Source organism: Grammomys surdaster, unplaced genomic scaffold (assembly GCF_004785775.1).
Source record: "Grammomys surdaster isolate TR1022 unplaced genomic scaffold, NIH_TR_1.0 225, whole genome shotgun sequence".
Classification (NCBI taxonomy): Eukaryota; Metazoa; Chordata; class Mammalia; order Rodentia; family Muridae; genus Grammomys; species Grammomys surdaster.
Genome location: NW_021604670.1, coordinates 2,438,535 through 2,448,113, shown reverse-complemented (window position 1 = coordinate 2,448,113; position 9,579 = coordinate 2,438,535). Strand labels below are relative to the sequence as shown.

The following is a 9,579-nucleotide window of genomic DNA, read 5'->3' as shown; positions in this document are numbered from 1 at the left end:
AAAAGTTCAAACTTACATGGAGGAACAAAAGACTTCAGACAAAGCAATTTTAATGAATAAGAATACTGCTGTAAATATCACAATTCCTGGTTGCAAGTCATACTACAGAGACATTAAAAAAGGAACATACTAATACAGAAGCTACGGACACTCTTAGTTCCATTGGATTAGCACTTCTCAGTATTAACGTGCTGAGCCATCACTCAGGACACAAGCTATTATAGGATTAACAAATGAAATCACCAAGAGACATGCTAACTAAAAAGGAGTTTCTAAAAGTTAAGAATGTCCAAGAAAAGAAGTAGAACTTGCCTTGCATGTGATTAAAAATGATGAGCTACGGGTCAAAAGTCCATCCTTTGGAATTATCATAATGCAATAGCTGCTGAGTTGGGTACCTGTTCAGATTCTCTATGTCATTAAATCCTACAATTTATTCTTCTATCACTATTTAGAGTCTTCCTGTCCATAGCAAAATTCCTGGTGTCCAAGGACCATGTACCACAGTCTCTATTGAAAATTGCATGAGTCCCCAACAACTTGATAGTCCACACATGGACAATAAAAGATGATATACATTTCCAACATCTTGAAAGAACTAGAAGTGAAAAGTCAGATGATCTTAAATAACCTAGTCATAAATGAGGCAATGCTTACCTTAAAATCAGTGTGTCAAGAAATTTGACCTCTATGATATTTTTCTTGTTTTATTATCTTTTATTTACTTGGATTTTTCTTTGTTTTGGTTTTGTGTTATAAGTTAGATAAGGTCTCTATCTGTAGCCCAGGTTGCTTTGTGAATGTTATTTTTAAATAGAGTATTTTAGTTGCAATCCATTAGATGTTTTTCACCTATCCCTAACACAGTGTACAGTGATTCATCAGACATCTGTGGGAAGTAAATATACATGGTGTATTTTTAGAGAAGCAAATATGTGTGCGTGCTTTCCTAGTATAAGCAGATTTCAACTGGATCTGAAAATAGGAACTCTTCAGCCTTGACCACTTGTGTGCTATGTTTCATTTTAGAACTTTCATTTCCATGCTGTCATTTTCAGGTCACTTCCCACCTATACCGACAGACTTGATGGAGCATAATCCTATTTTCTGCATTCTATTTAATTTTAAAATGTCCTGTGGATGAAAGTTGACTGCTGATAATTCCTCTTAATGCATTTAATTGTTTTGCATTACTGAAAAAAAATCCCTTAAATACTCACATGTAGTTATTCTGTCTCTGTGCAACAGTGTCAAATTGCTTGCTAGTAAAGATGAGGGTCCACCTATATGTAGATAATGAGGTGACTTTTCTGTTGCAAACATTTGTTTCATATTTTTTCTTGCTTATCTCTACGAATACCTACCCTGTGATTTTCATATATCCCAGACTCTAGAGTCTAAACTACTGTGTGTGATATCAAAAAATGAAAGTGAAGATCCCATACCATTTTGATTTGTTTGGAATTATTTAGGTAACTAGAAACTTTCCACTGAGATAATTTAGTCTCTCTGACAACTGCTCTAGTTTTTAGTCACTGTATTGGTAAAAATAAGATAACTTTCAGAAGCAAGGAGTTTCTAGATGTATATATATATATATATATATGCATACATATGGGATATATATTTCACTCCCTTTTTAAGCATTAAGAATTTCAGCCCATGAACATTTGCTGAATCTCTCCTTTCATAGTTGTCAAAATAGTCTATGTTTCATTTATTTTCTGAATCCTCTCCATCTCAGCAGGTTCCTATGAAGTGAGTGAAGCACTTACTATAAATAGATAAATTTCATCAGTGAACTGCTTGATTGATACCTTAAATAAACAGGTATAGGGAAATACTGCAAAAATCATAGTAAGCTAAATGTTAAGCTCTGACTTTCTTCTTCCAAATGGACAGTGTATGGGTTATCTTGTTTATGGTATGTGTACTGGATGGTTTTGGGTGTCAACTTGACACAAGCTGGAGTTATCACAGAGAAAGGAGCTTCATTTGAGAAAATGCCTCCATGAGATCCATCTGTAAGGCATTTTCTCAATCAGTGATCAAGGGGGGAGGGTCCCTTGTGGGTGGCACCATCCCTGGGCTGGTCTTCTTCTATAAGAAAGCAAGCTGAGCAAGCCAGGGGAAGCAAGCTATAACATCTCTTCATGGTCTCTGAATCAGCTCCTGCTTCCTGATATCCTTACGTTCCAGTCCTGACTTCCTTTGGTGATGAAGAGCAATGTGGAAAATGTAAGCTGAATAAACTCTTTCCTCCCCAACTTGCTTCTTGGTCATAATGTTTGTGCAGGAATAGAAATTCTGACTAAGACAGTATGTAAGTGCTATAAAGAGTTAAGAGCAACAGACAGAGTCTACCTATATCGGTTCCAGGTAGAGAAAGCCTAGTGTGAAAGTTAGGCCATTATGACTGGGGCATCTCCTCTGTAACTGGCCAACTGTGAGACCAGGAGTCATGTTGCTGCTACAATGAAGCTAGTATTGATGATATGATTGATGCCCAGAGCCATAGGATAAGGAAAGCAGAAATCCATGGGTGAGTTTCAAACATAAGATCACAAGATGAAGCAGGAGCTAAATCAAGTAAAAAGCAAAGAGAAAGAGGTGATAGGGTGTGTCTAAGTCAGAGATGCTTGACTGTTCCTTATAGGCAGGATGGAGATAAAAGTTCAGGCAGTAACTCTTATGCTATTTTATTTACATTGTAATGTTGGTGATATTGTGGGAAGCGGGAAGCGAGTGTGGCGGCTAGTTCAAATGGTGCCTGGGACGGCTGCCAAGTGTTATCGCTAGCACTTGACTTCCTTGAACACCCCCAGAGAGCCATGTCCGCAGTAGATACTGTGGAGACTCGCTGCCATGCACTATCAGGGCATCTGACGTGTAATGTCAAAATCCAATTGAGAGCACCTACGTGGCCGGCTCTGAGTGGTGCAAGCACAAAGATTTAATGGTGGTGGAGGAGAGGCTCGGGGGCTTTTGCTTAATTGAAGGGTTCCTGAGTAAACGGCTTCGAGAAGAGCTCCGTGTGTCGGCGTTTCTTTCCACAGGTTGGAGTGGACAGCAACAAGTGGTGGCCTGTACGGGGAAGCTCAGAACTCGTTGCAGTCAGGGCAGCTAGCTGGTAAGTTCCCAGGTAAGTGGGACAAAAGGTAGAATTTCTCGGTTAAGAGACTATAAGGTTCGTGAGGAAAGACGATGGGGAATTCATCATCATTAAGCTCAGTGATTGCTGTGCTTAAGAGCCTGTTAACTTTGGCTAGCTGTGATAAGCTAGGAAAGGATTCATGCTTGTTAAACTCAGAGAAAGGGGAAAGTTCAGAGGAGGAAGTTTCTGAGGAGGAATTGGAGGAGTTGGCCAACGAGTTGGAGTCTACCACCTTGAATGTGGAGCCTTCAGCTCCAGGACCCCCTCGGCCAATGCCTTATGCGCTTGGATGTAGCTTGTGCCCAGAAGTATGGAAAGAGCTAAGAGCACAATGCTGCTATCCAGTCTTCCAGGATGCTCAAGGGGGATGTTATCATGAGCCCCTAGACTTTAAAGTCATACAGAGGCTTGCTGAGGGGGTTCGTGCCTATGGTACTAGTGCTGCCTTTGTGGTAGTTCAGCTGGAATCTCTCCATAGGTATTGCATGACTCCCAGTGGTTGGCAGAATTTAACTAGAGCATGCCTATCTCCCAGACAGTATTTAGATGTATTAGTATTAGTATTAGATGTAGCAGTATTTAGTATTTAGTATTGGAAGGCCTATTTTATTGAATTTTCAGCAGAGCAGGCAGCCATAAATGCTGCTAATGGCCAGCCAGCATGGAGTCAGGATATGTTACTGGGGCAAGGCAGGTTTGCCAATCAACAGACTGGTCATCCTCTGCAAGTTTATGAGCAAATTAACATGATGGGAATTACAGCTTGGAAATCTCTACCAAGTAGAGGGTAAGTGCAAGGAAACCTCACTAAGATTATTCAAGGGTCAGCGGAACCATTTGCTGACTTTGTGGCTAGAATGGTAGAATCTGGGGGAAGAATTTTGGGGGACCGTGATACAGCCATGCCTTTACTGAAACAGTTGATTTTGAGCAATGTACCAAGGAGTATAGGCAAGCCATCAACCCATATAAGAACAAGGAGCTGGAGGTATGGTTGAAAATCTGTAGGGAGTTAGGGGGACCTCTCTCTAATGCTGGTTTGGTTGCTGCAGTTATGCAAATGACTCGAGACAGAAGTAACTCAAGGAATGGAAACTGTTTTAAGTGTGGTCATCCTGGGCATTTGAAGCGGCAATGTCCCCAATTACAAACCTCTGGAGGCCCAAGAGCGAAAGCACCTGCGCTTTGCCCTAAATGTAGAAAAGGAAACCATTGGGCAAATGAGTGTAGATCAGTGAAAGATATCAATGTACAGCCTTTAGATGCAGGATATGGGAGAGCCAGGCCAAAAAACATGACCCAGGGCCCCCGACCTCAGGGCCCTCAAATATATGGGGCAGTAACCGAGAATTGGCCAAGCCTGAGTCCTCCAATGCAATGGAGTTGCCCCAAAGGAAGACAAGAGGGAGTGCAGGACTTGACCTCTGTTCCACCACCAGACTCATATTAACACCTCAAATGGGTCCTCAATTGGTGGAGAGAGACTTTCATGGCCCATTGCCATCTAAGACAGTGGGACTGGTGTTGGGGAGAAGTTCGCTTACTATGCAAGGTTTGATGATCCACCCTGGAGTGATTGATCTGAATTATACTGGAGTGGTGAAAGTAATGGTATCCTCCCCTAGAGGGATATCAGCCATCTCTCGAGGAGATAGGCTAGCTCAGCTGTTGCTTTTGTCCAGCTGCCATGATCTGTTTCCTGCTACTGATGTTGAGCGGGAGGCCAAAGGCTTTGGTTCTACAGGAACCTCCGCCGTTTTCTGTTCTTTGAATCTTGATTCATGACCACTGTTAAATTTAATTATTGAAGGCAAATCCATTGCTGGCCTTCTAGACACTGGTGCTGATCGTAGCATAATCAGTACCAAAGACTGGTCCTCTGGATGGCCCAAACAGACATCTACACAATTACTGAGAGGATTGGGATATGCCCAAGAGCCGGAAATGAGTTGTTGATTCTTGCACTGAAAGGATGCAGAAGGGCATTCTGGGACTTTCCAGCCCTATGTTCTGGAAGTTTCCGTTTCCTTGTGGGGAAGAGATCTTATGCAAGAAATGGGTTTTATGCTAACTAATGAGGGTAAATATAGCCTGAAATCACAATGTATAGTATCATGTCTGGTATGGGCTATATCCAGGAAAAAGGCTGGGAAGAGAGCTACAGGGATGAGCAACTCCTATTTCTGTTCAGCAGAAACAAGATAGAGCAGGAGTGGGTTTTTCTTAGGGGCCACTGAGGAGAGTTTTCCCATATCGTGGAAATCTGAGGAGCCCGTGTGGGTTCCTCAGTGGCCACTTCCCTCAGAAAAGTTACAAGCTGTCCATACTCTGGTGCAAGAACAGCTATTGTTGGGACATTTACAAGAATCCACATTTCCCTGGAATACTCCAATCTTTGTAATTAAGAAAAAGTCAGGAAAATGGAGACTCTTGCATGATTTAAGAGAGATTAATAAACAGATGATTGTCATTGGAATGGTACAAAGAGGATTACCCTTACCTTCCGCATTACCTAAAAGGTAGCCTATAATAGTCTTAGATATTAAAGATTGTTTCTTTTCAATCCCATTTTAAAGATACAGCTAGATTTGCCTTTACGGTTCCCTCCTTAAATCATACAGAACCAGATAAAAGATTTGAGTGGGTTGTATTGCCTCAGGGGATGGCAAATACTCACTATATGCCAGCTGTATGTTGATGCTGCATTACAAGAAATTAGAGAAAAATTTCCAAAGATAAAATGTTATCACTATATGGATGATATTCTTATTGCACCCCCTACGGAACAGTTACTTGATGAGGCTTATGGTTCTGTTATTTTAGCATTAAAAAGAAAGCATTTGATTGTGACTCCCGAAAAGGTACAAAAGGATTTAGTGGTAAATTATTTAGGAACAAGGATCTCATCAGAACAAGTGACACCTCAAAAGGTTCAGATTCGTACGGATAACTTACATACCTTGAATGATTTTCAGAAATTGTTAGGGGATATCCAATGGATTAGATCTTATCTTTCTCTATCCAATATACAGTTACAACCCTTGTATGCTATTTTGCCTGGCAATCCAGATCTGAATTCCCCAAGAAAGCTTACTGATGAGGCAAAAAGGGCATTACAATTGGTGGAAGAAAGTATACAGAGTGCAGCCCTGAAACATAGAGATGAAGCCCAAGCCATCCTACTATGCATCTTGCCTACTGAGTGTCAGCCTACAGGAGTATTATGGCAAGAAGCCCCTTTACTTTGGGTACATCCTAAGATTTCCCCAGCTAAAACACTGATGCATTTCCCAACCGCCGTAGCTCAATTAGCTATGCTGGGAATACAACAATGTGTTCACATTTTCTCATTCTGCCAGCAAGTCTGATTGTGCCATATACCTCTGCTCAGATTGAAGTACTAACAACCAAGGTAGATGATTGGGCTATTCTAAGATGCACCTTTAATGGCTCCATGGATAATCATTTTCCAAAAGATCCCATTTTGCAATTGATTAGTGCCCAACCTGTAGTTTTTCCTCGTGTCACTCATACAAGTCTGCTCATGGAGTGTCCTACCATTTTTACTGATGGCTCCAAGACTGGATGTGGGGCTTATTTAGTTGCTGGCTCTCAGCCAGTGACTATACAGTTTCCTCCAGCTTCTCCACAAGTTATTGAATTACAAATTATGATTAAAGTTTTTGATCAGTTTAAGTGTTCTTTTAATTTAATATCGGACAGTCAATATGTGGTAAATATTTTAAAACATTTGGAGATAGTTGGAAAAATTAGTCTTAAATCCACCATTGGAGAGTTATTGGTTAAATTACAAGTACTTATTTGGAATAGAGAATTTCCCTTTTTTGTTCAGCATATCTGTGCCCATACTGGATTACCAGGGCCATTGGCTGAGGGAAATGATGTGGTGGACAAAGCCTCTAAAGCTTGTCTAGTTTTTCTGGTTTCCTCTCCCATTGATTTTGCTCAAAGTTTTCATAAACAGTTTCATGTAAATTCTAAGACTTTGTCCTCTCGTTTTGGTATTTCTCATGCAGATGCTAGAAATATTGTGAAATCCTGTCAGTCTTGTGCCCCCTTGATACCACAGGCCAGTGTGGGGGTTAATCCCCATGGTTTGCGTCCTTTACATTTGTGGCAGATGGATGTTACACATTTTTTTGAGTTTGGGAAGTTAAAATATATCCATGTTTCCATAGATACTGCTTCAGGGTGATATCCTTACATTCAGGCGAGAAAGCCCGCCATGTCATTGCACATTGCTTTGAGGCTTGGGGAGCCTGGGGTATGCCAAAAGAATTGAAAACTGATAATGGGCCAGCATGAACCTCTACTTCCTTTGTAAGTGTTTGCAAAATGATGGGTGTCCTCCTTGGTCATGGGCTACCCTATAATCCTCAAGGACAGGGTATTATTGAGCATGCTCATCACACTCTGAAAGAATGTCTTCTTAAACAAAAAGGGGGAATTGCCTCTGGCCTACTGCCAAGAGAAAGATTAGCCATAGCTCTTTTTACCTTAAAATTTTTAACTGAAGGTAAGTAGGGGTGCTCTGCTGCTGATCGCCATAGTGATTTTGATTCTTCAAATAAAGGCATGGTAATGTGGAAGGATATCTTGACAGGCCGTTGGAATGGACCTGATCCGGTGTTGGTTTGGGCGAGAGGTTCTGTTTGTGTGTTTCCTCAGGATCAGCGGCAGCTGATTTGGGTCCCTGAGCAGCTTACCAGAGCTGTGCAACCAGAGAATTGTGAGGATGATGGTCCTGAACATGCTCTTGTTGATGTGGAGTATACCAATGATAAGAAGCAATGAATTGCGGTGGGTATTATGTTTTTAATTAGTGACTAATATGTCCAAGGCATAATGTTTTCTTTGGGCCTACACCAGTTTGTGAGTGGCCTCCTTTTGTTTTTATAGTGTTTAATAGTAATTATAATAGTAGCCTTTTAAAATGCAGTAATAATAGTTATTTTTATATATGTGTTGGAATGCTTCTGCTCATCATTTTACAGTGGTTGCCCACATGCCTAGATATGTCCCATGGCCTGTGGAAGCCCCCTCTGCCATGACTTTATTTAGACCAAAGAGTTGATTTAGCTCAGGAATAAGTAGATGTGTTTATGGAATTAGCTCAGGTGGGTTGTCAGTGGAAATATACTGGGTTATGTGTTACCTCTATACCATTTCAGAATGCAAGCTGTGCCAGTAATCTTTCCAAAGAACTTTCTCAGTATCTTGTAGGGAATTGGTCCGGGGATTTGGACAAGCTGCTGGGAGACCTACGACATTCTATCATCCATATCAATTCAACCCATGTAGACGCCTCCCTAGCTTCTGGATTGACCAGTTGGATACTTCAAGCAATGTCTCACATCAACAAATGGGCTGGAATGGGGGGAGGATTGCTTTGTGCTTGCTCCTTATCAGTGGCCTCGCCTTCTGGTGCATGTGTAACATGAGAGCTCGACAGGCTAAGAATCAGGCCTTGATGGTGCAAGCATTTGCAGCGGTGGAGATGGGTCAATCTCCTGAAGTGTGGCTTGGCATGCTAGAGAAGTAATCAGAGACGGATAAGACACCTTGGACATGTTACCAACCTAAGACAGGGACCAAACTGGAGCTGTTTGACTCCCGATGACGGGTAAGGAACATTGTCGCAATGGGCAAACTAAGACAGGCATTCTCTCTGCCAAAATTTTATAAAGAAGGAGGAATTGTGGGAAGCGAGTGTGGCGGCTAGTTCAAATGGCGCCTGGGACAGCTGCCAAGTTTTATCACTAGCACTTGACTTCCTTGAACACCCCCAGAGAGCCACATCTGCAGTAGATACTGTGGAGACTCCCTGCCACGCACTATCAGGCCATCTGACGTGTAATGTCAAAATCCAATTGAGAGTGCCTACGTGGCCGGCTCTGAGTGGTGCAAGCACAAAGATTTAATGGCGGTGGAGGAGAGGCTCGGGAGCTTTTGCTTAATTGAAGGGTTCCTGAATAAATGGCTGCGAGAAGAGCTCCATGTGTCGCCGTTTCTTTCTGCGGGTTGGAGTGGACAGCAACAGGGGATCACTATAATCTACAAACAAAATCATTCCTATTAGTTTATCTGTAGATTTTCAACATTGTACTGCATACACAGCTGTAAAAATAAGCAAAGAAAATATTAGTTGCTATATAGTTATTTTCGTGCTATAGTTTTTAAACTTATATATAAATAAACATGTCTATATCCCATTCCATATTAGAAAGGATTTATAAGAGCTTATGAAAATATTTAATTATTCAAAATTTAATTAAGTTGTTAAAATTTGGAAATGAATAAAATGAGTAACCTGTGGAGATGTTGAGTATACAGTGGAGAGAATTTAGAAATAGGGGTGACTTATAATAAAGGAGGAAAGATGTTTGGAAATATGGCTCAGAATT

At 41.2% G+C, this 9,579-nt stretch overlaps 1 long non-coding RNA gene across 1 annotated transcript; it reads left to right on the top strand.

The window, feature by feature from the left end:
* The first annotated feature begins 3,079 nt into the window (after window positions 1-3,079).
* On the top strand, window positions 3,080-9,166 carry LOC114626004. The gene is made up of 3 exons (XR_003712164.1): window positions 3,080-3,130; window positions 7,844-7,975; window positions 8,389-9,166. It is a non-coding gene; the product is annotated as an uncharacterized LOC114626004 (long non-coding RNA).
* The last annotated feature ends 413 nt before the right edge of the window (window positions 9,167-9,579 follow it).